Raw genomic sequence first — 26,931 nt, 5'->3', positions numbered from 1 at the left:
TTTGTTTGCGTGGTGAAGATGTCGTAAATTTTGTTGACTTTGTCTTGAAAGGTGTTGCATAGGTCCTGGGTAGGGGCAGGTGGGGGTTTTGCTGTGGATCCTGATAGTTTGAGGACTACCTGAAAGAGGCTCTTGGTGGAGTCTTGGGCTGCTTCTATTTGATTGGTGTAGTATTTACTTTTCTCGGCGATTAGGAGCTGTTTATATTGGTGAATTGCCTCTTTATAGCGTGTTTTATCGGAAGTGTTATAATCTTTGCGCCAGTGTCTCTCGAGGTTCCTGCAACGTTGTCTTTCTAATCTAAGGGTTTCGGAGAACCAAGGTGCCGAAGGGGAGGTTCTGTTTTTTGAGAGATTTTTGAGGGGTACCAGTGCTTTAAAGGCATTGTTCAGCCAGTCAGAGTATCTGGAGGAGGCTAATGAGGGATTGGCTGTGGGTTCATAGTTGGATGCTAACAATTGAGCATTAAGGAGCTGTTGGTCTACTTGGCTCCAGGCTCTGAATTGTGTGGGCCTTCTAGGTCTGTGGGAGTGGGAGGTTTTTTTTACCAGGAGGTTGAATAACACTGCCCAGTGATCGGTCCAGGTCAGGGGTAAAGTTTTAATAATGGATATATTGGCGTTGTTCGTGAAAAGCCCATCCAACGTGTGGCCAGCTCTGTGTGTGGGGCTGGTGACCAATTGTTGGAGGGTGATGGCATCTAGCTCAGTGAGTAGGGTTGCTGTATCCTTGTCGTCAGGGTTTTCTAAATGGAAGTTAAAATCACCTAGGATGGTGAAGTCTGTTTCTCCTGCTACGGGTTCCAGCAAGCTGTTTAGGGAGGTGAGAAACCCTGATCGCGAGCCTGGGGGGCGGCATAGGAGGGTTCCTTTGAAGGTGTATGAATTATTAATTTTTATAGAAAAGTTTATAGCTTCGCAGGACGTGCTGGGGAGGGTTTCTGTTCTTACAAGGTATTTATCTCGGTGTATTATAGCCAGACCACCCCCTTTCCTATTATTTCTGTCCTGTCTTACTACGCTAAAACCGTCCGGGGAAGCAGTGCAGAAGTCTGGGCCGGATGCGGGGTCTCCCCATGTTTCTGATATAAATAGAATGTCTAAGTTATGGCAGGTTATGAAATCTGCTAGTTCGTATTTGTGTTTGGGGAGTGAGCGTGCGTTTATCAGTGCGGCATGTATGTCCTCCTGTTCAGAGTGATTTTTTCGGATCTGAGTAATTCCTGAGATCTTGTGGCTGTCAATGGTGTTGAGTGTATAGAGGCATACGGGGTAGCTGAAGGGCATGTTGGTTTCTAGCTTGCAGGAGTGGCGGTGAGGGCAGGAGGCAGTGTTGGAAAGGTGGGGGATATTTATCAGCTGGGAGCTAGAGTAGAATAGGTGTTTCTTGGGATTGACTGAGTTGTTTGGGACAGGGTTCCTGGCCCGGTGCACGGTCGTGGCGCGGACGGGCGCAGACGGGCTTGCCTTGGGCGCGGCTTCGGCGCGGCTTCGGCGCGCCCGCTGCGCGCGTCCGTTGCGCGTCTGGGCGAGCATCCCTTTTTAAGCAGTCAATCTAAAAACAACTAGACTGCTGACCGCCGTAATGGATTCTGCACTACTTCCGGTCTGCGTCGTGGTTCCCTCCACACAATCGGAAGAATCCGTGGTGGACCGGGGAAGACGCTTGGCGACCAAGTGATGCAGTAAGTGTAGTGCGGTGTTTTAAATCAGGTAAGAATGAGCAGGAGGCCCTTTTACCCGGCGTGCGGTATCACAAGGAGGGTGTCCTGAGGTCGCTTCTGTGCAGGTAACACACCAGCGGCCTTTCCTCCTGTTCACAATGGTTTCGTCTCACTTGCCCGCAGTAACGTCTAGAAGACAGTGTCAGAGGAGTAAGACCCCTCCTCCCCACCAACCTTCCCCCCCCCCCACACCCACGAAGGCCTCCTGAGAGCTGATTGATCCAGCTAACAGCAGTGGTTGAAATGGAGCTATAGAAGCACAGGCACTCACGATATAGAGTACATCCTTGCTCCTGAGAAGTGCCAGTACTCTCCCATTAAATGTATTGGAGAAGTGCTGAAAAGTGCATGAGCTCTCCCATGAAATGTATTGGAGAAGTGCTGAAAAGTGCATGTGCTCTCCCATGAAATGTATTGGAGAAGTGCAGAAAAGTGCATGTACTCTCCCATGAAATGTATTGGAGAAGTGCTAGGAGGTGCAGGTACTCTCCCATGAAATGTATTGCAGCAGTGCTGAGAAGTGCAAGTACTCGCCCATGAAATGTATTGCAGCAGTGCTGAGAAGTGCATTTACTCTTCCACTAAATGTATTGCAGCAGTGCTGAGAAGTGCAAGTACTCGCCCATGAAATGTATTGCAGCTGTGCTGAGAAGTGCAGGTACTCTCCCATGAAATGTATTGCAGCTGTGCTGAAAAGTGCCGTTACATCTCCCATGAAATGTATTGGAGCAGTGCTAGGAGGTGCAGATACTCGCCCATGAAATGTATTGAAGCGGTGCTGAGCAGTGCTAGGACTCTCCCATGAATTGCATCGGTGATGAGAAGGGCAGGTACTCCACCGTGAAATGTTCTGCAGCAGTGCTAAGAAGCCGAGGTACTCTCCCTTTCAAATGAAAGATGTGCAGGTGCTTTGTATTTAGAGTACATCTTTGCTCCTGAGAAGTTATGCTATGTGTGTTTGTAAACAGTACAATCGCCTTCGAGGGTATCCCGGCGCTGTGCTGTACTCACTCACTGAATATATTACAGCAGTGCTGAGAAGTTCCGGTTCTCTCCCTTTCAAATTACATCAGTGCATTTACTCAGTACCGGACAGAACATGCCCATTTAAAGCCCATTTAAAGCACTGGTTAACAGAAAAGGATGGTCGTGAAGCGAGCCACGAGGGGCGAGGTGACCCTCGGCACCTCCAAGCTGGAAGCACACAGGAAGTGATCAGAGCAAAAGTGATATTTATAAAGAAAGTAGAATCCAATGCCTCTGGAAACAAACCATTGCCTTATATGACTTCCAGAATGAGCAAGGAAGCTGAGACCTCAAAAAAATGTCCATTGATATAAACCTGGATAGAATCCGAAGGAAGGTCCCAAAAAACATATGTGAATTCATTTTCTGTTACCCTGATAAAATGTAAAATATAATTTATATTGCTTGGCATAACGCAAAATTGATTTAGCAGGAAACGGGTGATACAATTCAAGTTTAGTTCATAGAGGGACCTCCAAATTATATCTTGTGGGGAACTGGAACCCTTTAGATGACGCTGGGGACGAAACATGATATACGAATGAAGCTTGTAAGCTGGAGAGTAGTTCGGGTGCCAGCAGGGGGCAGCAGAGGCTCGAGTACCTGCAAGCAGCGCAGCGACCGACGACGTGTGATGTGAAGCAGCAAGAAGAGCTGTGATACAGGACAGCTGAACGCAGCCCCAGGGCTTTCAGTGGGCTGAAAAAACGAGGGGCTCACAAGGGGGCGTGGCCACTGTAATTCAGGGCGTGGCTTAAAAAGACGTAAACTAAAAATCTGTGCTTAGCATAGTGTGCAGCCCGACTTGTATTTTTTTTTGCTGTTTCTGTCATTGCATTCAGATATAGGATACAACAAGTAACATCATACCTACAACAAGTCAGGACTATTGACTTTGTCAATGGTTTATTTGCAGCATAAGATAAATAAGCAGCAACTATGGCTTGTATATAATATTGAAAAAGCTTCCACTTAAAGCCCTGGTGCTGCTCCTGAGTTTCAAAAAGAGAAGGGAAAACTAGAGAGAAAATGACTCTCTTTGAAGGACTTCCCTTCCCCTACAACACTCACTTGGCATGACGTCACGCTGTCACATCCACTAGTGAGAAGTGACCAGTGTGAGCAGCGCACATGATGTGCCTGCTGTCACTGCAGTCCGCCTGTGCCAGGGCACAAAACAGAGCCCGATAGAGACCCGTTTTGAGGCCCCCTTTAAACAAGCATTGGCATAGCCAATAGGTCTCGCTTTGGGACCTTATAAGTTTTTAGTTATGCAGCACAATATCCTTGGTGCAACAACATCAACTGTTGCATGGCTTAATACTTATAAGGTCCCAAAGGGAGAGCTTTGTTAGTGTTTATAGCTCGGATCATATGTAACTCACTTCACACTTTGTGTCTGTGCAATTTACAACACTTACACATCATCTTCACTGCACTATTTATCACTACTTTGATGACGTTGCAGGCCGGTCTCTTCCTCTGACATTTACAATCTAACAAGCAGTCGAAAAGCCCTTTTTTGCAATGCAATACGTCTAGCATTTGCAAGAGTTTAAGCCATTAGTATTGTAAATGACAGTGCGTTTTATTTATGTTTTAAAACCCAAAACATAAATAAAAGACATTGCCATTTACAATGCCAATAGCTCAAACTCGCGTGATTGCAAATGCTTGTTTTTTTAAGGCACAGTAGCTTAGAATACGTGGATACATTCACAAAGTTTCCAACTTTTCTTTAATTACCTAAGGAGTGCAAAAAATGCACGTGTTGTTAGGAACATCTTCTTTTTACTTGACAATGTAGAGCTAGAAAATCAACGCAGAGGAAAGAAAAGACACATTTGTTTTCTCATTCTTTAAACAGCAGCTATAACTATGCTCTGTGGCCTGACCTGCCTTACCCCTAGGCTGCTGGCTCCACCTGCAGGCATAGGACATCAGAGCACAACTATAATTATTAGAGAGTTCGGACCTCTTTTCTGTATAATAGGCGACTGAGTGGGTCACAGGTCACATATAAATAAATTAGAAACATGGTTTTATAATGGCATAGCAATTGTAACATGTTCTGGATACACAGTCAAGACGTGCAGAGGGCAGATTTACGGTGGATAACAAAGAGAGCAGAGGTGCTTCTGACCCACCGCCTACAGCCCAACCGTATAGCATCGCCTATTTGCATACATGCCAACATTTTGAAACAGACAAGACGGATGTGTGAAAAAAATCAGAGGGTTAGTTTCCCCATAACCATAGATCGCAATGAAGAACACTGTAAGCGGGGAAAAGCTACAAGAAGAAAATGTTCATTCACAACACGCAAACATACCGAAATATTTTAATGAGGCAGAACTTCGCAGACTTTTATGCAGATATAAAGAAGTGAGTTGAACATACCTCGGTAATAAAAATGTTCTGCCATCAGACACACTCCTGACGCAAGTCATACGCTAACATATGGCGGTGACCTGGCATTCAAGGTGAACGCCCTGTTGAATGCAGCTGCATCAGCACTGAGCTACTTGTCTACTGACTACTTCCCTTTTCACCTACACGCGCCATCAGCATACACATGATCACTACGCTGTAAACAAAGAAAATCGACGATCCACTAGACTGCGCACTTAAAACACATTTTTGCACTGACCATCATGGCCGCGTGTTAATCCATCCCTGGTTTAAGGGAGGCAGAGCTCCCCCTCCACCATCCAGCTGATTCTGGTGAAGTTACCCACACGTGAAGATAAACATAGGTCACTTTTCTACGGTTGTGCTATGTTTGAGGTGTTATCCATGCTACATGATTGTGACTAATAGAAAATCGGTATGCTGCCAGACCTAGGAAGACAAAGGGCGGTAAAGCAGGCTATCTTTCAGGTTTGTTGAGTTAAACACAATATCATATTGAATATGTGCGTTTTAGGTTCTAAATTTAAATAAGTGGCTTTTGTCCGTTTTTCTCGACCAAGAGAGGAGCGGGACATGCGCACATTAGAGAATGAAAATATATGTCAATAGAGCTCAAATAGGATACCTTACATAAATGGCTTGTCCTACTTTTATGCACTCTAAACTAGCCCTGCGAGAGAGCTATACCTCGCAGAGCGCATGCTCGGAGAATGATTGCGGAAGCGACTGGATCACGTGAAGTACAGGGGAAAGGGGCGGGGAGTTGCTGAGACAGCGGCTGAGTGCTGAGGAGGTGAGGGTCACACTAGGTGGGGGAAGAGGTGTGGGGTCTGAAAGCCAGATGGCGCCTGTGCGCGTAACCGCGCGCATAACCGCACGATTTAGGCCACACAAAAAGCGTGTGGTCGGATTTTTGAAGCCCACTTACTAAAAGTCTCGCCAGAGTAGCGTATGCACTGGCTCAGGCGAGACCTAAAAACTGGTAGTGCTCAGCACCGGTGAGACCCGGCCCACTTAAAGCCCTGCGCAGCCCTATTTATAGGCGAGCAATCTTGTATGCAATGTAATGTATAGGAGGGGCAGGAACCACGCATGAATAAAACTCATACAATTGGTGCATGTGCGTCACTACAAGCGCTCGAGGCGCTATGGAATTCCTCACTGCAGCTCCATCAGTTCATGGCCAGCCATGACATCCCATGGAATCTGTACCTTATCGCTGTTTCTCAGATCAGATCTGTACAATTTGTCTAGAAATGCACCAGTAGCTGACCTCCTGCCCTCCCATTGCCACCTTCTTAGTTCCAAAGGCTCCTAGGGTTCTGGAGAGGGTTGTGATCATGTCTCTCTTCTCTCTCTCCAACTGGTGCCTCAACGCAGCCGATCCCCAGTGTGAGATCCTGTACATTGAGCTTAGAAAGACAAACAGCCCACGGAATCTACCCTAGGTTTTTGAGATTTCGAGAGACACTCACTGATCGAATCACAATACCTCCTTTCTGGAATGTTCTGGCGAAGGTTGGCCAAGTTGGCCATGAGACATCTCGATGAATCTACATGTCAATTACATTTACCTACTTCCCCTTCTTGCAGCCTCTCACATTCTTTCACCTTCATGGTGTCTCCTGCAGGAAGCTGCATCTGGAACCTCGGGACCCAATCACGGGATTTTGACGCAGGGAGCGCAGCACTTCAACATGCCGCGCTGCCCTGCGCCAAAGTTAAAGGGCAGGAAGGCACTGAATTTGTACAATACGGTATTGTTGGACTTGGCCCTTTTTTCAGGGTCATCCCTAAACTTTTTGCCTTCCTCCTATATTTTTTCTGACCTGTTGTTGGCTGTTGTATGACTCTGGGCACTTTACCACTGCTGACCAGTGCTAAAGTGCATATGCTCTCCCTATTGTAAATTAATGTATGAATTTGTGATTCCATGATTAGCTGATTTGGTTTACCTGTCAGACCCTAGTACAGTGCACCAGGAGTGCCCAGGGCTTGTAAATCCAAATGCTGCTGGTGGGCTTGCAGCACTGGTTGTGCCACCCACAGAAGCAGCCTGCAAAAGTGTGCCTAAGGTCTGCCATTGCAGAGCCTGCGTGCAGTCTGGTACTGTCATGCTGACTGGGCAAGTGCACCCACTTGCCAGTCCCTAAACCTTCCCTTTTCTTCATATCAGACACCCCTATGGTAGGCCCAAGGGCAGGGTGCATTGTAAGGATAAGGTAAAACATGCCCTGGTGTGTGTGACATGTTCTAATAGTGAATTCCAGCCATTTTTGTATTTCACTATTGCAAGGCTACCTGTTCTCCATAGGCCAGAATGGGCAGTTTGATTATTACATTTTATAATCCTAACTGACTCAGGGAACATGGTAGAAATTCGAATTTCATATGCCTGAACTCAGAATGATAAAATACGTCTTTTAGTGAAGTTGGTTTTAACATTCTGTGTTTGAAAATGCCACTTTTAGAAAGTAGGTGTTTTCTTGCCTAACCATTCAAACCTGCCTCTGCTAGGCTGTGTATTCCTTGTCTGGAGTTTGAGTGACAGGGCTGGGGAATTCCAGGAGACAGGGTGAGGTGTCCAAGTGGTGAATAGAGAGATCTGCATCTAGATGGGTGGGATGAGTTGCACCTGGGACCTGAATAGGGCTGTGCCTTCCCTCCACAATACTGGCTCCACCTCCTGTGGTGCGTCTGATGTCTCTGCCCTGCACTCTGAAAGGAAAGAAGGAGTCAGGTAAACAAAGTTCTCCAGGACTGACCAGAACCGGTTTGAACAAGGCAAAGGCCACTCTGCCCTCAGAGGACAAAGGATGTTGGGGTAAAAGTATTGAGACCCTGATCCCAAAAATTTAGATCACTTTGGGAAACACGAAGAAACTCTGCTGAGGAGAGGAACCAAGAAGAAACTGAGGAGAGACCAAAGAGAGGAGAAAGGAACTTTGTGTGTACTTTTGCTCAACTTGTGAAGGATCTCCAAGGGTTTGGAAAAGAGCTTGCCTCCTGCTGAAGTCTCAGGAACAACAGACTTCACCCCCCAGCTCCCCAGAGTTCTTTGGAAGTGCCTGCTGCTGTGTTGGGCCTTCTGAGGGACTGCATGTCGCAAGGAGCTGGAAGCGCGACTTAAGAAGGAGAAGCATACCGCCGTCGAAGTTGTTGTCATCGCATCGCGTAAAGTGTGCCACCGCTGCAGCTGTCGCATCGAGCGGAAGCGTCTTGCATCATCCAGGAAGTGTCTCGCAACACCGAAGAAGCGTGTCACCATCGCGCTCATCGTAGGTGATGCATTGCACTGCATCGAGAGAAGAGTCTTGCATTGAGGAAGAAGCGTGGCGCCATCGAAACCATCGTAGTTGTCGCATTGCACCGCATCAAGAAAAGCGCCTCGCATACACGGAGAAGCGTGCCGCAGTCAGAGCTGTTGTTGTCACATCGCGTAAAGGGGTGTCGCAGCTGCAGCATCGCATCGAGTGGAAGCGTCTCGCAACGTCGGAGAAGAGTGTCGCTGCCAAGGCCGCTGTCGTGCATCGCCTAAAGTGTGTCGCCGCTGCAGCTGACGCATCAAATCGAGTCTTCTCGCAACATCGGAGAAGCGTGCCGCATCTGGAAGATCTTCACGTCTTTATTTCTTTGCACCAAAATCTTTAACGCATCAACATCGTTGCAACACTTTCGTTGCCCTGCGTGTCGCATCTAAAAGGTACATTGACTTAAAGTGTCGCATTTAAGAACTAAAGAGAACTAAGCAAAATTCTACCATCTAAAGTAACAGTATTGTGTATTTTTGTCGTTTAATGGTCTTGTGGTAAATCTATATAAAGAATACTTATTTTTTATATAAAACCTGTGTGGTGTCCATCTGTAGTGTTGTCACTAGATTACTGTATGTGTTCACAAATGCTTTACACGCTGCCTCTGAGATAAGCCTGTCTGCTCGTGCCAAGCTACCAAGGGGGTGAGCAGGGGTTATTTTAGGTGTGTACCCCCTTATCCTGACTAGAGGCGAGGGTCCCTATTTGTCACAAGTGCATACCTGTGCCAACTAGAGACCCCCAAGTCTAACATGGGTGGTCAGCGGTGAGGATCCTGGACTTGCATTTGTGACTCATGTACAGTGATTGGTGAACACTACTAGTGAGTGCCGACCAAGACGCGACCACATACTTGTTGGTAGATTTCTTTTTGGGACTTTCTATTTTTTGAGTAGTGCCAAGTTTGATCACCATGGAGAGAGCAGAACCTGTAGTCTCTGTTGATAATGAGTGGGAGAGGGAAGAAGAGAAACTGGAAAGCTACAGGAGATCGCTCAATGATGTCATGCTTAAGTAATGATTCAATATCTTTTTCAACCGTATCTTGTGAATGAAAAGCAATTTGTCTATGTCTTTGAGCATGTTACATGCATAAAATAAATTCTGGCTTAGCCCCCCACTATCTTCGTGCTTTGGTGCACCACTACCAAACCCCTCGCCTACTAAGATCCTCTAATCAATACAAATTCCAAGTTCCTAGGATCAAACGAGCCAGAATGGGAGGTTGATCCTTTGCCTATCTGGCCCCTCCCTCTGGAACTCTCTTCCAACTCATTTACGTGTCGAACAACACTACCTTAAATTTCGTAAAGGCCTAAAAACCTGGCTTTTTAATCAGTAGTACCTTTACTTCTTTTCCTAGCGTCTAGCTCTGACCTCTTGTCCATCATGTTCACAGGCGCCGGGAAACCTCCGGGTAGCTGTGCGCCATATAAATGTAATAAATAAATACATTTGAGCAACAGGACTGACATCCTCATCAAAAGCTATTTGTAGAGCGCTCTTCTACCTGAAGGTGTCTAAGCACTAGGATTCTGGCAGGAGAGAAGAAGAGACCTGATAGAAGGTCCTGGTAAAGAGAGTAACTTGCGAGTAGGTATAACATACCGGACTTGCCGTTCCAATTTTGTTAAAGAGCCAAGTTTTTAAAGACTTGCGGAATGCCAAGAGGTTGTTTTTTTTTTTCAAATCCAAGGGCATAGAATTCACGAGTTTTCCAGTTTCCACTACGAACATTCTGCTGCCCCAAGTAGCTTTCTTAACTTTGGGAATAATCAGATTGGCCGAGGATGCGGACCTTAAAGATCTTAATGGCACATTCCACTGAAAGTCTTGCCTCAGAGATTCAGGGCTGTCGTGGTGCAACGTGATTTGAACTCCACCCACTTTTTGACGGGTAGCCTGTCGAGTGCCGGGAAAGTGTGGGGGACCGATTGATGTTTAGGGATCTCAAGAAGTAACCTGGCTGCTGCATTTTGAATCATCTGTCTTTTATATAGGGATCTTATTTGCACATTAAGGAGTAGTCCGCTACAATAGTCAATTTTAGAGAAAATAGGTGCAGTGATCACTGCTTTGCGCAGGTCCAGAGGAATGAAAGGAAACATTTTTCTGAGAGTTTTGAACATCAAAAAACAAGAGGAGGTGATGGAATTTACATGTTCGAAGGAAAGCTTGTTTTCAAACTGGAATCACAGATCTTTGACTTTGGTGACAGGGGTCAGAAGTGTTCCCAGTTCCTGACGCCACCAGTTTTGGGACCAGAACGATGTTTGACTGCCAAATAACAGAACCTCAGATTTATCCGAGTTCAGTTTCAGACAATTGTTCATCATCCATCTACTTATCTGTTCCATGCAATCTTGAAAACAAGAGGCCGTCCTACCGGGATTTCCCATTAACGACACCACAATTTGGGTGTCATCAGCATATGAAACTAATGTGAATCCATAGGTTTTAATCAAATTAGCTAAGGGGGTAACGTACATTAAAAAGTGTACGACTCACGTCTGACCCTTGAGGGACCCCACAAGGTAACGCAAAACAGGAGGATCTGTGACTTTTTAGCTCCACAAATTGCTCCCTGTCCGAGAGAAAAGACTGAAGGAGCTTGAGACCTTTTCCCTGATGCCTAAAGCAAACAGGTACAAAAGGGGGTGGTGATGGACGGAGCATCAGAACCAATCAAACACTCACACCAAGTCAACAGATCTGGGTTTGATCCATCACCGTTCTTTAGCCCACTCTGCCACCCCAGTTCAGGCATGGCTTGGCAGTTCGGGCTGGACTGTTCCCATGAGGCACAGGGTCAAGACTGATTTGCATATGGCCATGTCTGAACTGTGGTGGCAGAGTGGGCTAAAGAACGGTGATGGATCAAACCCAGATCTGTTGACTGGGTGTGAGTGTTTGATTGGTTCTGATGCTCTGTCCATCACCACCCCCTTTGGTATCGCTTTGTTCACCCTAAGTTGGCAGGGTATGCTCAGACGTGAGTCCCTTGCTCACTTTGCCACTGGATTCAAGCAAGCCTGGCTGAAGACGGCTGAAATGCCAGAAACCGGTCCTAGGAAGCTTGTTTCCGGTCCAGGGAAGGCATGGCTTGGCAGTTCGGGCTGGACTGTTCCCATGAGGCACAGGGTCAGACTGATTTGCATATGGCCATGTCTGAACTGGGGTGGCAGAGTGGGCTAAAGAACGGTGATGGATCAAACCCAGATCTGTTGACTGGGTGTGAGTGTTTGATTGGTTCTGATGCTCTGTCCATCACCACCCCCTTTGGTATCGCTTTGTTCGCCCTAAGTTGGCAGGGTATGCTCAGACGTGAGTCCCTTGCTCACTTTTCCACTGGATTCAAGCAAGCCTGGCTGAAGACGGCTGAAATGCCAGAAACCGGTCCTAGGAAGCTTGTTTCCGGTCCAGGGAAGGCATGGCTTGGCAGTTCGGGCTGGACTGTTCCCATGAGGCACAGGGTCAGACTGATTTGCATATGGCCATGTCTGAACTGGGGTGGCAGAGTGGGCTAAAGAACGGTGATGGATCAAACCCAGATCTGTTGACTGGGTGTGAGTGTTTGATTGGTTCTGATGCTCCATCCATCACCACCCCCTTTTGTACCGTAAAGCAAAGAGGTGTTTGATCAGACGACTATGATTCACTGACTGTGTCGAATGCTGCCGAGAGGTCTAATAAAATCAAGGAAGCATTTCCTCCACTATCTAGAGTTTTCCTTATCTGTTCTGTGGCAGAAAACAATGACAGATCAGTGATGTGTTGGCTTCTAAAACCAAAAAGTGAGGGGTCCAGCAGCTCATGTTTCTTACTAAAATGTGAAAGCTCCACATTCATGGCTTGCTCAATCATTTTTGAGGGAAAAGGACGATGAGATATGGGTCTATAATTACTAGGAATACTGGCGTCTAAATTGGGCTTTTTTTAAAGAGGGAGGATTGATGCAATCTTCCATTTTTCAGGAAAATAGGTCAGGTCAGACTGCAAGACTTGGGTGCGATAATTTGAAACAGACGGCACTGTATTAGTACTCCTGAGGCGGAAGCCGGGAGCGTTACATGCTTTTAAGATTTGAGTGTTATGTAGATTTCTCTGTTTTTAAAAAGCAACTCTCCTACCTGGCAACTTTGCTGCGGAAAGCAACTCCTACTCCTGGCACAGCGTATCCTAGCGTTGGCAAGGACAGAAACAAGTTACTACTTGTGGACGCCATTGCCGGCGTGCACCGAGGCCACGTCCCCTTTGAGGCCACGCCCCCCCGCCCAGTTAAAAGCGCCGAGATCGAGCTCCTCCTTAGAATTAGTACTCCTGAGGCGGAAGCCGGGAGCGTTACATGCTTTTAAGATTTGAGTGTTATGTAGATTTCTCTGTTTTAAAAAGCAACTCTCCTACCTGGCACCTTTGCTGCGGAAAGCAACTCCTACTCCTGGCACAGCGTATCCTAGCATTGGCAAGGACAGAAACAAGTTACTACTTGTGGACGCCATTGCCGGCGTGCACTGAGGCCACGCCCCCTTTGAGGCCACGCCTCTCTCCTAACTCCCCTCCTCGTATAAAATGCGTCTTTGGAGGAAGCGCAGCGGACGAGCGCAGCGGGCGCGCCGGCAGCGCGCCGAAGGCGCGCCTAAGGCAAGCCCGTCTGCGCCCGTCCGCGCCAGGACGGGCCCAGGGCCAGCCACCCTGGTCTCTTCCACTCATCCCACTATATCATATTCCAGAGACTCTTTGTTGCAACTACACCGGCCCCTCCAGCCTCTCTGCACGACTATTTTTCATGGTGAGAGTTCTTTTACTCATTGTGCGCACTGTTTTTATAAATTTACCCCGATGACAAAAATTCAATCGCCCCGGACCATCATCAAGATGGCCCTGTTAAATTGCAGATTCCTGCCCAAACATAGTCATGAAATCTCCATGCTTCTAGAAGAAGAGCAATTTGAGATATTATTTCTCACGGAGACGTGGATCACCCCAGACTCAGATTTTGATCTGGTGCTGGCGTATACCACAGGGATATCTTATTCAACACCTGGATCGAGCGAAGGGAAAGGGGGGAGGGATAGCTATTTTCCATAAGGAACATCTTCCATGCAGATTTCGGGACATCCCTTTATTGAACTGTGAAAACGTTCATTTTAGCATTCAACTGTCCCCCTGTAATTCCCTCTCAGGAGTCCTTATTTACCGCCCCCCAGGAGCCTTGGCCAATTTTGTAGCTCTCTTGTGGAATTCTCCACAGCCATGACAAGCACTTTGTCTAACTTACTTGCCCAAGGGGATTTTAATATCCACTTCGATAAGGGGGAGGACAACACCGCTTCAGAGCTGCTTTTAGACCTTGCCACTCATCATCTTCATCTTCAGAACGACCAACCCACGCACAGCCATGGCCATCTACTTAACCCTATTTTCTGTAACATTGACACCTTGAAAACCAACGCTCCGATTCCTCTGCCCTTGTCAGACCATAGGCTCATTCCCTTTAGTTGGGAGATCTCGACCAACGTTCCTTCCACTCTATCTCCCGGTAGACCGGCACGTCCCTGGGCTAAACTAGACCCCGAAAAATGGGAATACATCCTGGATCTTTCCAAGCCCAGCTTTGCCATCGACCCCGTAACAGCGAATGCGGAGTTTTCATCTTGGATAGAAAATTCCCTTAATACCATCCTCCCTTACAAACCATATCGGACAACCCGCAAAAAAACTTCCGCCCCATGGTTTACCCAGGAAACCCGCCTTCTGAAGAAGCAATGCAAAAGGGCTGAAAGAATTTGGCGGAAAGACTTCGACCCCAATAGCAAGATGGAATACAGGTTGGCCATCCTCAATTACAAAAAAGCCTTGAAAAATGCCCAAACCTCGTTTTTTCAGGAGAAAATTAATGATGCATCTTGCTCTTCGAGGGAGACATTTCGCATCGTAAAACTTCTCCTGAAAACCCCGGAGTCCACTTGTCCTTCTGTCCTCGCAGACAACCACTGTGATAAGTTGGCCACGTACTTTGACCAAAAAATTCAAAACATCCTGCAGCAACTTCCACCCATCCCCCTGGATTTACCTCCTATCTCCCTTATACAAGCCCAGAACCTCAACTCTAGACTTGAGATGCTCACTCCCATAAGTAAGGAAACCTTGGTCCCCATTCTCCCACTTCTTAAAAGTGGCTCACCTTCTGACCCTGCACCAGTCAAAATCCTAAAGCAAGTAACATCTACCATCCTCGGACCTATAGTACACCTGATTAATGCCTCATTGGCATTCGGTGTGGTTCCTCCCAGCTGGAAAAAAGCGAAGGTTAGAGCACTACTAAAAAAACCTAATCTAGACCCCCTCAATCTAGGCAACTTCAGGCCCATTTCGCTTCTCCCCTGCATCAGTAAAATGACGGAAAAATTTATAAATGTCCAGCTTTCCCACTACCTGGAATCGAATGAATTACTTAAACCATCTCAGACGGGTTTTCGCACCGGCCAGGGCACGGAAACAGCAATGGTGACGGTTGTCGAGGAGGCCAGGAAGATCATGGATTCAGGAGGCTCAGTGGCAGTGATCCTCCTGGATCTGAGCGCGGCCTTCGACACTGTCAACCACCAAATCCTGGTCCGGCGACTCAGTGATCTCGGGATCACAGGTGTCGCCCTGACCTGGATAAAATCCTTTCTTCACGACCGTTCATTCCAGGTGATCGAGGGTGGCTGTACTTCCAGGGAGACCCCTGTACGATGCGGAGTACCACAGGGCTCCTCGTTGAGCCCCACGCTCTTTAACGTATATATGTCCCCTTTGGAAGAAATAGTCACCCCCCACGGGATTAAACTCCTTACTTACGCTGATGACACCCAGCTGGTGGTCTCCCTTTCCCAGCAGAAAAACCACACCACCAATCTCTATTCCTGTCTGATTGACATAGTCAGCTGGATGGATAGCCCGCACTTGAAGCTTAACAGCGACAAGACGGAGATACTGCTAATGGGGAATCAGGCTCACTTCCGGCCCGAATCTCTATGGCCCCCATGCATGGGCAAGCCTCCTACCCCTAAAACCGAGATCAAAAGCCTCGGACTATGGCTCGACCAAAATCTCACCATGCACACCCAAGCCAGGAAAACTGCTGGGGTTTGTTATGGGCTTTTGCAATCCGCCCGAAAAATTCTGCCATTACTCCCTTTCCCATCAAGGAAACTCCTTATCCAAGGCCTCATCCTGTCACGCCTGGATTATGGCAACGCACTGTTTCTGGGTGTTCCGCGGAAAGTCACTGCCAGATTGCAGGTGGTGCAGAACGCGGCCGCATGGATTCTCACCGACACCAAGAGTCGGTGCTCGCCCAAGCCAGCTATCAAAGCACTCCACTGGCTACCCGTGGTAGAAAGAGTGCAATTTAAGGCGCTCTGTCTTACGCACAAAATCCTTAATGGCAAGGCCCCTCCCATCTTTAAAGACCTGGTGACTCCTTATACCACTTCTAGACCTCTCCGATCCTCTAATGCTCATTTAACTCTGCCACCCAAGATCAAGAGAGCACGATCAGGAGGTCGGCGCTTCTCTTATAAAGCTTCCAAATTATGGAACTCCCTCCCTCCGGACATTCGTGCACAGCCTAACCTGTTGGCCTTTCGAAAATCTCTAAAAACCTGGCTGTTCCCGTGAAATCCCCCCATGACTCCACCTGTACTCTTTCAGCGCTGGAACGCTCACGGGCAGCCATGCGCTTTAGAAATCCAGTAACATTAACATTAACATTAACAAAACATTTGGTTAAAAATGGTCATGAGATGCTCAGGAATAACATCAGGGGTAGGTGGAGAACTCTGGGGGGGCAGGGATCAAGTGGTGACCCTTAATTAATCTGACTGAACAGTGTGAGAGCCTGCTCCCCTGAGAGAAGGGTAAAAGATAGCATTAAGCCGTCCCTCTGTGGCAAGAACTTCTGGGCTGTAGATAGCAGTAGGCCGTCCCTCTGTGGCAAGAGTTCCTGGGCTGAGATAGTAGTAGGCCGTCCCTCTGTGGCAAGAGTTCCTGGGCTGTAGATAGCAGTAGGCCGTCCCTCTGTGGCGAGAGTTCCTGGGCTGAGATAGTAGTAGGCCGTCCCTCTGTGGCAAGAGTTCCTGGGCTGAGATAGTAGTAGGCCGTCCCTCTGTGGCGAGAGTTCCTGGGCTGAGATAGTAGTAGGCCGTCCCTCTGTGGCAAGAGTTCCTGGGCTGTAGATAGCAGTAGGCCGTCCCTCTGTGGCGAGAGTTCCTGGGCTGAGATAGTAGTAGGCCGTCCCTCTGTGGCAAGAGTTCCTGGGCTGAGATAGTAGTAGGCCGTCCCTCTGTGGCGAGAGTTCCTGGGCTGAGATAGTAGTAGGCCGTCCCTCTGTGGCGAGAGTTCCTGGGCTGTAAATAGCAGTAGGTCGTCCCTCGGTGGCAAGAGTTCCTGGGCTGTAGATAGTAGTAGGCCGTCCCTCTGTGGCAAGAGTTCCTGGGCAGTAGATAGTAGTAGGCCGTCCCTCTGTGGCAAGAGTTCCTGGGCTGTAGCTAGTGGTAGGCCATCCCTCTGTGGCGAGAGTTCCTGGACTGTAAATAGTAGTAGGCCATCCCTCTGTGGCGGGAGTTCCTGGGCTGTCGATGGCAGTAGGCAGTCCCTCCATCGCGAGAGTTCCTGGGCTGTAGATAGTAGTACGCCGTCCCTCTGTGGCAAGAGTTCCTGGGCTGAGATAGTAGTAGGCCGTCCCTCTGTGGCGAGAGTTCCTGGGCTGAGATAGTAGTAGGCCGTCCCTCTGTGGCGAGAGTTCCTGGGCTGTAAATAGCAGTAGGTCGTCCCTCGGTGGCAAGAGTTCCTGGGCTGTAGATAGTAGTAGGCCGTCCCTCTGTGGCAAGAGTTCCTGGGCAGTAGATAGTAGTAGGCCGTCCCTCTGTGGCAAGAGTTCCTGGGCTGTAGCTAGTGGTAGGCCATCCCTCTGTGGCGAGAGTTCCTGGACTGTAAATAGTAGTAGGCCATCCCTCTGTGGCGGGAGTTCCTGGGCTGTCGATGGCAGTAGGCAGTCCCTCCATCGCGAGAGTTCCTGGGCTGTAGATAGTAGTACGCCGTCCCTCCATGGCAAGAGTTCTTGGGTTGTAGATAGTAGGCCGTCCCATTGTGGCTAGACTTCCTGGGCTGTAGATAGTAGTAGGTCACCCCTCTGTAGCAAGAGTTCCTGGACTCTAGATAGTAGTAGGCTGTCCCTCTGTGGCGAGAGTTCCTGGGCTGTAGATGGCAGTAGGCCGTCTCTCCGTGGTGAGAGTTCCTGGGCTGTAGATAGCATTAGCCTGTCCTTCCATGGCAAGAACTCCTGGGCTGAGATAGTAGTAGGCTGTCCCTCTGTGGTAAGAGTTCCTGAGCTGTCGATAGTAGTAGGCTGTCCCTCTGTGGCAAGAGTCCCTGGACTGTAGATAGAAGTAGGCCATCCCTCTGTGGCAAGAGTTCCTGGACTGAGATAGTAGTAGGCCATCCCTCTGTGGCAAGAGTTCCTGGGCTGTAGATAGTAGTAGGCCCTCCTTCCGTGGCAAGAGTTCCTGGGTTGTAGTTGCTGAATCAATTTCAGGCCTGTTGTCGGTATGACCAGTAACATCCCTTTGCATAGCATTGCACCTGGATGTATCGCCTGGACTCTGACTCTTTACAAATATGTTGAAGATGTCTTGTTTTGAAACAAATAAGTGGCTAGCCTGTTACAGTAAGGTTGGTCAGCCCTAAAGTTTTTGGTTTCTGGTAGCTTGCTGAGGTTCACCACTGTGGCAAATAGCTATTTTGGAATGTTAATGGAGGATTTGATTTTATAAATAAAATAGCTAATTTTAGCTTTATGCAACATGTTTTTGTATATCTTATCACCCGTTTTGTAAAACATTTTGTTCTTTTAACCTATGATTAGCCTGCCATATCCTTTCAAGTCTTCCACAAAGTTGTGTATGGGTTTTCAATTCCTCATCAAACCAAGGCTCCGATGGAGATAATCTGTGATTGTTATGAGATTTTAGGGGGGCGAGTACGTTAGCCCTCGAATCGATCCATTGGTGATATGCTCCTGTTTCCGCGTGTACGTCAGATGTCACCTTGGGCATAGACCATAGGTGGTGTTTTGAGGCAGGCATCACCAGGGTCTCCTTGAAGGAGTGACTTACAAGGTTTAATTAGAACATCACTGCCCTGTGGTACGATCCAGTGAGTGGCAGAGCAGTGGAGACTTGGATAGGGACTAACCGAGAAGGCTCCGTCTAGTGTATGTCCCCCTGAATGTGTGGGGTCCTTTGAAGGGATAGTTGTTCGAAAGGAGTATTTTTGAGCAAGTGCTTTGTTGTCTGTAGTACTCAGTAGGGGATCATGCGTGACTTTGAGCTGGTCGTTACATATAATAGCTAGCCCTCCACCCCTTTTACCGATCCGATCTAGTCTGACTAAGGAGTAATCGGGAGGGGCAGCTGTAATGGGGTCAGGGGCTGATGAGGCGTCCGCCCAGGCCTCCGTAATAAAGGCAAGACCTGACTCATGGCCATCGAGGAAAGCCACCATGTCTACAGCAATCTTAACTAAGGAGCGGGCATTGATGAGGCAGAGCATGGCCTCTCAGAACTATCTGTACCGAGAGAACCAATCGTAAAGCTAGTCAGTGTAAGCTTATATACTGGGCATACGCTATCAGATAGTTTGTCTGATGGCAGTGAAGTAGGGCCTGCGCAGGTCTTACCTGCATGGTTCAAGTCGAGTAATTCTTCCCTGGAATTTCTATGATTGGCCTGCTTGATGGGAAGCAAAACCAGCACGGAGGCGAGTGCTGAACACGGGCTGAGCGCAGACAGGCACAGAAGGGCTTGCCTTTGGTGTGCCCACTGCGCAGATGTGCTGTAGATCTTGTTTTGATCATTCGAATATGGCGCTACGGAAGCCAGGCACCTCCCAAAACTGCAAGCTTGCGCAATACAAGGAAAATAAGATCGAGACACACAGTCAATCAATCAATCAATCATGTAACTTGTAAAGCGCACTACATACCCGGGCGGGTTTCAAGGCGCTGGGAGGGGGGAGCTGTTAGTGGTCGAAGAGCCAGGTCTTGAGTTGTCTCCTGAAGGTCAGCAGGTCTTCGGTTTGACGTAGGTGGAGGGGGAGGGTGATCCAGGTCTTGGCGGCGCGATGGGAGAAGGATCTGCCTCCGGAAGTAGTTCTCCGGATGCGTGGGACCGTGGTCAGGGCATGGTCAGCGGAGCGGAGTTTTCTGTTGGGTACGTAGAAGGAGAGTTAGGCTGGGCCAGTTTTGTGGAGTGCCTTGTGTGCGTGGATCAGGAGCTTGAAGGAGATTCTTTTGTCGACGGGGAGCCAGTGCAGGTTCTTCAGGTGGGGGGTGATGTGGTCGCGGCGCGGGACGTCGAGGATCAGGCGTGCAGAGGCATTCTGGATTCTCTGTAGTCTGCTGATGAGCTTGGATGAGGTTCCGGCGTAGATGGCGTTTCCGTAGTCGAGCCTGCTGCTGACCAGGGCCTGGGTGACTGTTTTCCTCGTGTTTGTCGGGATCCATCTGAAGATCTTGCGGAGCATGCGGAGGGTGGTGAAACAGGTGGAGGAGACTGTGTTGACTTGTTTGGTCATGGAGAGTTTCGAGTCGAGGATGACTCCCAGGTTGCGTGCGTGGTCGGTGGGGGGCAGGGGGGACCCCAGTGATGTGGGCCACCAAGAGTCGTCCCGAGCGGAGGGGTTGGACCCGAGAATGAGGATTTCCGTTCTGTCTGTGTTCAGTTTGAGGCAGCTGTCCTCCATCCAGTCGGTGACAGCCTTCATTCCCTGGTGGAGGTTGGATTTGGCGGTGAGGGGGAGGATCAGCTGAGTGTCATCGGCGTAGGAGATTATGTTGAGGTTGTGTTGTCGGGCGATGCGTGCTAGTGGTGCCATGTAGACGTTGAACAGCGTCGGGCTGAGGGAGGATCCCTGTGGGACGCCGCAGATGATCTTGAAGGCCTCGGAGCGGAACGGGGGAGGCCGACTCTCTGAGTTCTGCCGGAGAGGAATGTGGTGGTCCAGTCCAGGGCCTTGTTTTGGATCCCTGCGTCGTGGAGGCGCGTGCGTAGTGTGCGGTGGCAGACGGTGTCAAAGGCGGTGGAGAGGTCTAGGAGGATGAGGGCCGCTGTCTCGCTGTTGTCTAGTAGGATCCTGATGTCGTCTGTGGGGGCGATGATGGCGGTCTCGGTGCTGTGGTTGCTGCGGAATCCTGATTGTGATGGGTCTAGGATGTTGTTGGCTTCGAGGTGTCGCCTGAGCTGGGTGTTTACTATCTTCTCGATGACCTTAGCTGGGAACGGGAGCAAGGAGATGGGCCGGAAGTTCTTGAGGTCGCTTGGGTCTGCTTTGGGTTTCTTCAGTAGGGCGTTGATCTCTGCTTGCTTCCAGATCTCAGGGAAGGTGGCAGTCTCGAAGGAGAGGTTGATGATTTTGTGCAGGTGGGGTGCAATGGACTTGCTGACTTTGTTGAAGATGTGGTGTGGGAGGGGGTCGGATGGGGAACCGGAGTGGATTGATCCCATGGTCTTGATTGTGTCCTCGATGCTCACGTTGGCCCAGGTTGTCAGGGTGTTGTGGGTGGTGGGGTGCGGTGGGTTCGGTGCAGTGTGGTCGGCAGGGGTCGTCCGGGGTCTGAAGCTGTCGTGGATGTTGGTGATTTTCCGGTGAAAGAAGGTGGCGAGTGAGTCGCACAGGGCTTGTGATGGTGGGATGTCGTTGGCGTTGGAGCTGGGGTTGGAGAGTTCCTTCAAGATGGTGAAGAGCTCCTTGTTGTTGTGTGCGTTGTAGTCAAGGCGGTCTGTGAAGGAGGTCCTTTTGGCAGTCCTGATGAGGTGGTGGTGGTTGCGGATGGCGTCTTTGTAGGCAGTGTGGCTGTCTGGCATCTTGTTGCTGTTCCGTGTGTCTTCCAGTTTCCGGCAGGTGCGTTTGGAGTCGAGGAGTTGCGGGGTGAACCAGCTGACTCTTCTGCTGGTGCCTCTGTTGGTGGGGTTTTTCAGCGGCGCGATGGTGTTGGCGCAGTTGTTCATCCAGCGTTCGAGGGAGAGCGCACCATCATCCAGGTTGGTGGGGTTCGTCGGAGGGTTGAGTGCGAGGCTTGTCTGTAGTTGTTCTTCAGTGATTTTGCCCCAGCGGTGGCGGGGGGTCTGTAGGGTGCGGTGGTGTGTGAGTGGTTTTTGGAAGGAGAAATGGATGCAGTGGTGGTCAGTCCAGGTGAGTTCGGAGGCGTGGGAAGGTGGGATTGGTACTTTCACTTTCGTTTTCTTGTGTTTCAGCATCACTACAAATGAACCTTGCCTAGTTAAGGACGTCAATGCAGCCCATGTATGCACCTTTTTTTTTGATGACATAACTTTTGGTAGTGGAGTCAGTTCATTATATTTATCCTCAGGTATAATGTTCATCAAAGCACCACGGTCGATGATGAAAGGTATTGAACAACCTTTTACTTTCAGTGTAATCTTCAGACAATGTTTGAATGACTTTAGTGCTTTAGCATGTTGACTTTTCTTTGACTGACATTTTCTCTTTACACATGCGGCCAGTCCAACATGTGCGTGCTCTTCTGAGGTAAACATCGACATGGCGCAGCCATTAGCTTCACTTTCACTTGATACTGATCTATAAGAACTGCTTGACGATGATTTTGATGAAAATGAACTTCGTTCAGTATTCATTTGTCTTTACTGATGCCGCCTCTTGGCCTTGTAGCTGCATGTCAGGCGTTGCTTCTGGAACGTACTGGTGGCCGTTTTGTCTTTGCGGCATGACGCACTTGCTTTTTCCTTTACTCTGCAGACCTCCACAAAATGCGATGACATATTAGTTTTTAGAGATACGCAAAAAGAACACGATAAGGCAGTCACACAAGTATGTCGTTTACTTTCGGATGAAGGTGTGACTTTGAATACGGGTAAATGTGTGTTCCACAGGACAAAGTTAAACATCTTTGGCCCTATCTTTTCTTATGGGGTTATGACACCCGATCTTGCTTTAATACATGAAATCTGGTCTGACTCTTTTCACACTTTTAATAACGTAAAAATATTGGACTGGCCTTTTTATTTTATTCCTTTCAGTTCTGAATAATGTTTCCTGATATACTGGCTAGCTGTTCTCGAGAATCTGCATTTAGTGGCAAAGATCAAGTTCTGATAAATGGACCGGTCACCTGCTCACACAGCTCGCACGTGCACTTTCAAATGGCAGTATTGTTTCCATCTTTGATCAATTTATTGTCACATTTGATCTGATTCCCTCATTTCTGGAGCTACCTGAATAGATTACACCACACACTTGCGTCAGGCTATACTTCCGTATGTTTTATTTAATTACTTTTTTTGTATGTATCCAATGCTGCTCTATCTTTTTATACATATTGTTTTCAAAGTAAATTAATTGTATGCAATTTTAGATGTACTTTTACGGCCAAACTGACCAAAATAAAGTTATTACTGAACATAATGTTTTGGCCATTTTGCATCATTTCTACAAAGGAATTAAGCAACTTTTGCCCGAGCTTCAAATCAATCGTAGTCAGATCTGTCTGGTCAGGTTTTCTTGCAATTTTACTTTGAGTAAAACAAACACATTCGCTTTCCGAAACGCTCACTTACACGGCTCTGTGATGACAAAATATTCTACTGTTGCTCCACGAGTGTGTTGCACAGAAAAAGAAAACTGTTGCCCAATTTATGCACATGATCCGTTTGTGGTTCAAACGTTTACTACATTCCATACATTTTGTTGACACATGTTTCCTATTTAGGGTTCTTGAATGAGCAAAATATACTAGCCAGAGGGTTTTCAAACCCCTTGATTGCCGAGATAAGGGAAAACTGTTATTAAATGCTTTCTCCAAGTTATTTCTGTTTACGTATTGTAGGAAACTTTGCAAGTTTCTGAAATTCATGAATGCAGAAGTTGTTTTGAAGTCAGCTCTGGTCTTATGGGAAAGTGATCCTTGTCGTTGTGGCTCTGATGGGAAATTTGCAACCAGAATGATCAGTGTGTGACAAGAGGATGAGGTTTTTGGAGTGGATTGTCCTGTAAATAGTGAACATTGCCTTGAAATTATTGGAGACAGAAAAGAAGATGCAGGGCCTTTCTTTAGGATTAGTTTATTTAGAAGTTTTGTAAGGTGCCACGAATAGCCCTTTGGTTACTTCGGAGAGAAAAGGATGGCTCGGAAGGAACATGCAGGAGAAGGACACATTAGAATCCGGTTGGGTGCGTTAGTTCCCAAATGTGATGTTCTTCATTCACGCCCCTGATCTGCAGAGTTCCACTGAGATGACGTCTAAATCTTCAGTTTTCAGTAGTTTTCTGAGCTTCTTGTGATTGGTTTGAGACTTTGGATTAGAGATGAGGACATCCCACATTCATGGTCACTCACATCCAGGGCATCTGTCAACATGTTGAACCTCTGGAAGGGTCATTGGCCAATCCCATGAGTGGACGCTGAACAGAGCATACACCAACTGTACTGCATACATTATATCGCAGGACACATCCTTGGCACCCACTACGTTAACCTTACTACTACGTCACTCGGTGAGTCCAGGTAATTGGAGGTGAGGGTAGGGATTGTAATTACATATTCGCCTTGACAATGTAATGGATGCAATATTATTGCAGGTTGACATAATTGACATCAATATAGTGGCATTTAACGCTGACTGACTGGCGACATCTGGTAGGTATCCGTTTATGGCACATCACTAAGCTCCAAGACTCTTTGAGAACCATGAATTAACCGGTATTTTCAACTAGGAAGCAGTGAATCTCATCTCGCACCCTGGATGTCATCTTCCTCAGAGAGAGATGGCTGAATCCCGCCTCCGTGCAGGAGATCGCCATCGCCATCGTCACTCCAATAGGCTACAGGATAACACACCAGCACTGAACCAACAAACCCAGAGGTGGAATTGCCACCATCTATAAGGACACCATCTGCTGCATGACTTCCCCAGACGACTCGACCCTGAAAATGGAGCATGTCAACTTCCAGCTCCAAACAGACGGAAAAAGCACCATCAGAGGCACCCCCACGTACAGGCCACCAGGACCACACCCCTGCTTCTGCAACGTCATCCTTGACTACAACCCCACAATCTCCATGGAGTCCGAGCACTACATCTTTTTAGGGGATCTTAATTTCGACCTCCTGGAAAGCATGAGCAGCATCGGCCTCAAGCAACTGATCACCGATCCTACCCACATTGCAGGGCACATGCTGAACCCCATTTTCACCTCCAGTGACAGAGTCAAGTACAACAACATCTCACCTGGACTGACCACTACAGCGTCCACGTCACCATCTCAGGACCCACCGACTAGGGTACCATGCCCTCAGCTCCACCAACAGAAACTGTAAAAAGATATCAGGAGACCAGTGGAACAACGCTCTCAGCTCCACACCTCACACCTCCCAGACACAACATGGAACCCAGAACACGCTGTAAAGAATTTATCCTATTGGATCACAGAATGCTCCAACACAATCGCCCCTGCAAAGCCAGCCAAATTCAAAGGACCTGCCAGCTGGTTCACAGCGGAGCTGAAATTCACCAAACCAACTGCCGGCAACTAGAAAGGAAGTGGCGCAACGAAACAGGAGACCACACCCCCTACAACTACAAGACAGGACTCAACCAGTACCACCGCCTCCTGAAAGAAACAAAAAAGAGTGCCCTACCAGATCACAAAGAAGCCAGCACAAACCGCTGCAAGGAACTCTTCAGCATCGTGAAGGAGTTTCCCAACCCCGCACCTGTGGCGAACGACATCACCACCTCCCAAGAACTGTGTGACACCCTGGCGGACTTCTTCTACAAGTCCAGAACACCTTCATCTACCTCTGCCGCCTTACCTATGGACTGGAAACATACCGAAGTGAGGCCTCTCCTGAAGAAACCATCTGCCGACCCAGCAGAACAGCAGAACTACCAGCCCATCTCCCTGCTCCACTTTCCAGTGAAGGTTATTATGAAGGCAATCAACCAGCAACTCACCAAGCACCTGGAATACAACAATTTCTTAGACCCCTCTAAACCGACATCTGAGCCAACCACAGCACCAAGACAGCCCTGATTGCAGCAACCGACGACATCAGAGGCCTCCTGGAGCACTGCAAAATGGCAACCCTCATCTTCCTGGACCTGTTGCCCTCCTTCAGCACCATCTCCCATCACATCTTGAGCAACAGACTCCATTGCATCGGAATCCAGGGAGACGCCCTTAAGTGGATCGCCTCATACCTCACCAGAAGAACTGAGAGAATCCATCTCCCACCATTCACGCAAGAACTCAGAAGATCATCTGCGGAGTCCCCCAAGGTTCATCCCTCAGCCCCACCCCCTCAACACGTACATTACACCCGGGCAAACACCTTCAGATCGTACAGACTCAACATCACGGCCTATGATGATGACATTATATGTGTTAGTGGAGCACTCCTTTTCTATGCCCAAATACTAAATGTTAATCCTACTAACTCTAGCGTGCAACATTGGGAGGCATGATGTCTAGCATGCCTTAAAATCATCAAAACTATACATTCGAGGACATGTACTAGTTCCAATGAGCACAATTTGTAAAAACAAATGTTTACAATCTTTTACTTTCTTTTCAAAATAATTTATGTTTGAATAAGGTATTATTACTTCATTATTCATGAAACATGTACAAAATCCATAATATATATTTTTACATATATGTTTATAGATCTGTTTGATCTGTTCACATCACAGATTTTGTATTACAGCTTTTAACATGCAAATATTCTTTCTTAAATGCCCAATGCATTTCGGGTCATGTGTCTCTTCGTCAGGGGGCAATTTGTAAGAAATTAAAACAATGAGCAGGGTGAACCTTTCATCATCCTTCTATGAGAGCACTTCTGCTCCGTGCTATTTCACAATTAGATATCATGCATGATGGTAGTGATGAAGTTATCAAGTAATCTCATTTGATCTAAAATGCATCATCCAGTGTCTCAGTTGTACCCAACAGGTTGTTAGTCCCCATATTCCACACCTTTTGTGCTTCGAAATATGTAAACTCTGAGGGGCCGATTCCGACGTCGGACGGACTCCGGGCGTCCGACATCGGGCAGGAGCCGTAACCGAAAGACCTGCTGTCGTCGGTTACGGCCCTTCTAGTACGATGCGACCGAACTCGTATCCAACACAATGCAAGCATGCATTCCGAGTGGAGTGCATGCTTGCATCGTGGAAAGCAGGGGTACAGTTCATCCCTGCACCCTGTGGGCGGCACCCCAAGGTGCCTGCCACCGGGTGCAGGGATCCACAGTGCCCCCAGGCTGCCATATGGCAGCCTTGCACCCATGAGGGCCCTACTGGGGGCCCCCAAAGACAGTTTCTGGCTGCCTTTTCGTGACGGAAAAACTGCTATCGTACTCCCTTGGTCGCA

This window comes from Triturus cristatus, chromosome 3_1, assembly GCF_964204655.1.
Source record: "Triturus cristatus chromosome 3_1, aTriCri1.1, whole genome shotgun sequence".
NCBI lineage: Eukaryota > Metazoa > Chordata > Amphibia > Caudata > Salamandridae > Triturus > Triturus cristatus.
The sequence above is the reverse complement of the archived record's forward strand: the minus strand, read 5'-3'. Positions refer to the sequence as shown.